Source organism: Lactuca serriola, chromosome 2 (assembly GCF_051521515.1).
Source record: "Lactuca serriola cultivar US96UC23 chromosome 2, Lser_US96UC23_V15, whole genome shotgun sequence".
Classification (NCBI taxonomy): Eukaryota; Viridiplantae; Streptophyta; class Magnoliopsida; order Asterales; family Asteraceae; genus Lactuca; species Lactuca serriola.
The window spans coordinates 195,477,295-195,481,289 of record NC_136409.1 but is presented as its reverse complement, the minus strand read 5'-3'; positions in this window follow the sequence as shown (position 1 = coordinate 195,481,289).

The following is a 3,995-nucleotide window of genomic DNA, read 5'->3' as shown; positions in this document are numbered from 1 at the left end:
AACTAATAAATTAAGTATAATATATTAAAAGTTAAAAAACATAATTTTATAAGTAGAATCAAATATATTATTTTAATATTGAAATTTAGTTTATATATGATTACACTTTAGATTTGATATTTATTTAACCTAATTACCAAATTATAATTATTATTATAAAGAAATTGAAAAGTCATGGGAGTTTCAAATGAATGTGGTGAAAGGAAAAAAAATGGAGGTTTCAAATGCATGAGATTCAAGAAAAAATGTTAGCTTTATAAGTATGTATGATTTAATTCGATGCTCACAAGAAAAAGATCCAATATGAAAAAGAAAAGAATAAAGATAACAAACGGTACCTTGGATGGTTCTATTCTGGCAAGATAATCCTTTTTCAACATACAAAGCCAATGTAGTTTGACTTTTTTTGGTGGTCTATCACATGGAGTGGTTGTGTGAAGGGGTATTTTATTTCAATCCAAATTTATTATTCATTCTTTTTGGATTAAAAAAACTTCCAATTTTACTCTCTCAAGGACCTTCATGTCTTAACACAATTGGTTTTCTGTTAATTACAAGTGATTGGTAATGACACTGATGAAATTTTACATAAATGTTGGTGTTTGACTGGTAAGAAAATTCATTTCAGTCAGAATCAACTTACTTTATAGCAACACCAGCAAAGTTTCTAATTGCTACTAATTATACACAAGTTTTGGTTTTTACTGCATTCTTTTTAGATGACAACATATCTGAAATTACTAATGTTCTATTAGTATCCATCATTGCTTTCTAATTCTCCTTTAGTATCCATTAGTTTAAGATCAACTAATATGGTGTCTTGTGTAAGGAAGATGAGTGTAATTTATAGACTAAATAGATTACATGTTGGGGTATGACATGCATGTCGGACTAGAGCCATTCAAGAAGGGGGGGGGGGGGGGGGGAATGGAGAAGAAGAAAAAGAAAGATAAAGGAATGGTAAAAGCTAATTTAAAGTTGATTATATATCATGTTTTTTTGTATAATGTAGCACCATTTTGCATGTTACACTCCCAACATCGATGTACCATGTCTACCTAAGAATATTATAAAAATCTATGTTTGTGTTATTATAATCCTAGAAATGTCATGATATTTACAAATTACGACCAAGTCTCCACATATTTCGCTAATTTTATTCCAACATGTGACATTGCGCGAGATTTTTACTAGTTGTTAATAATGCTCATAAACTCTTTTTATACATGAAAATATTTTGTTGATATAATGTAACATTCCTTTAAAGAGTTGTATTTTGTGTTGTGTTGATGATTTTAGTGTCACCATGTCATTTTAGTATAATATAATTTACAAATTATCAATGGAATTTAAATATTGATTTTAGACAAGTTAGAATATGTGAATTCTACACTTGTATAAAGAGACATGACGCTTTCATCAAAAGTCATCTATAATAAGAAATGAAGATCTTAGTCATATTAAGTAAACTAAATCAAACTATGTTCACAATATTGATGTTCTATCAACTCACCTTTATGTGTAATTTTTACCATAAAGCTCCCTTAATTATTGGAAGATTAATCAACACCTAGAATGGCTACATACACATAATATCATTGTGTTACCAATCATAAGCTAATAATTAAGGTTACATATAAATCATTTAGTCTCATCAAATCACCGAAAGCAGAAAATGATCACTGAACTTAAAACAGACAAGATAGTTATTTATTACTCACTTAGACAATTACACAACTTGTTTGAATTCTTCCTAGCAAAATACATGTCCATGTACTTGCCCATTAGCTCACCTTACGAGTCAAAATCTCAAAAACAATCTCCAAACACATTTACATAGTTCTTAACTTGAATATAATTTGTCTTCATAGTCGGGACACAAATTCTAATGGTTTTTTACATTTGTCTGAATCACTCAAGAGGTGCAATCATCTTCTATGTATAATGAAATGTCCCAAAAGTTTCAACTAACAATATTTATTAAGCATGCCTTATAAATTAAGGTTTTACATACTCTTAACTATTACAAATATCCAATATATCTCATGTTTTACCTCTACTCTCAAATATATGAATACAATTCCAGAATAGCATACTGCAATATGGTGATGGGATATTTTATATCTTGTTTTTGTAGGATGCAAGAATGTACAGAATGTATCCGTAAATATAATGACATTGACGAACACTCTTAACCTTACTTCTCATTTTCCAATTTCAATGTAAAGTTTGACTTTCCTAAGTCAAACTTGTCAAATCCCAATAAGGAGCATCTTACCGTACTAAGTCTAGGATGCTTTCAATTTCTCTCCCGAAATAATCCAAATTTTTTACTTAAAGGAGTTTATTCCAATATTAGTTCTTAATTATAAAATTTAAAAGATTTAACTTCAACTTTGATCTAAACGATTATAACTAAAGTTGAATTTAGTTATTTTTATATCAGTTAACTTTAAAATTTTAACTCCATTATTTTTAATTATTTTTTGATTAATATATTTTATATAGAAAAACTGTAATAAAGTCTTTATATATTGGCCTCATAATCGATTTAGTTTTTATATATTTTTTTTATTCAATTAAGTTCCAAATATCGGTAATCGTATTCAATTTAACCATTTGACCCGGTCAACAAGTCATCCAACTTTCAAAAATTACATTTTTGGCCTAGATTTCAAAATTTATTACAAATTTGGTCCAAAATTTACACTTTTGGCCCAGATTTTAATTTTTTTTACAAATTTGGTCCAAAATTCACCCTTTTTGCCCAAATTTTAGAACTTTATTATGAATTCATCATAACTTTAGTTTTTTACAACTTTTTTTTTTCAAAAAATTGTTTCTAATATGTTTTTTTCTTTTTAAACTCATATTTATACAAAAAAAACATATTTTCACATAAAAATCTTATTTTTTCTATATAAAAACTTTTTTAAAATTTTTTTGTATATAAAATATCTAGTTATAAAAATAGGTTTGGATTATTTGTGTGATATCTCTTAAAAAATCAATTAAGAAATTAAAAGTAACCCTAAATTATAAAAACAAGTTTGGATTATATGTTCTTTAATCATATTTATATGAAAGTTTAAACTAGTTACATTATTTATGAAAGTTTAAAATATATATAATATAATAATATTATATTTTATTCGTAAGAATTTTTTTAAGAAAAAAGTTAAAATCATAACTTTGATATATTTTTATAACTTTTTAATAAATATATTATCTAATAAAACATATCCATTCATGGCACGTGTCCGATCTAGGTTGTGATTTTTTTATTGTCAATCAACCTATTCTTACTTGGATTATTTATAATCTTGTATTTCCTATATTTTTTAATGTCTGTTATACGGAATACCGGTTGCAATTTATTATCGATAAACATGTTTTTAGGGGAGTGAGAAATGACCAAAAATACAATAGCAACATAAATATATAAAATATTATAACTATCAATAACACAATAGAATACTTTAACTAATGTTCTAAACAATTTACACATGAGTTTGGTTAAAAAAAATCACTCAAACACCTGAAATATGTTTGAGTTGAGCTTCACAAGGAAAGTATCACAACCTACTCAAAAACATGATTTCGGAATTTTTTTAATAAAATGGTTTTTTTCTATGAACTACAATTAAGAATTGACATTATTTGTCCTATAAATGTGATTAAAAAACAAATAAATAATATTAAAATGAGTGTAGCTAGTTTTTGACAAACTATAATTTGATAGTATAATTTAGGGTTACTTTTAATTTCTTAATTGATTTTTTAAGAGAAATCACACAAATAATCCAAACCTATTTTTATAAGTAGAAATTTCATATACAAAAACTTTTTAAAAAAAGTTTTTATATAGAAAAAATAAGACTTTTATATGTAAATATGTTTTTTTGTATAAATATGAGTTTTTAAAGAAAAAACATATTAGAAACAAATTTTTGAGAAAAAAAAGTTGTAAAAAAAACTAAAGTTAGGATGAATTC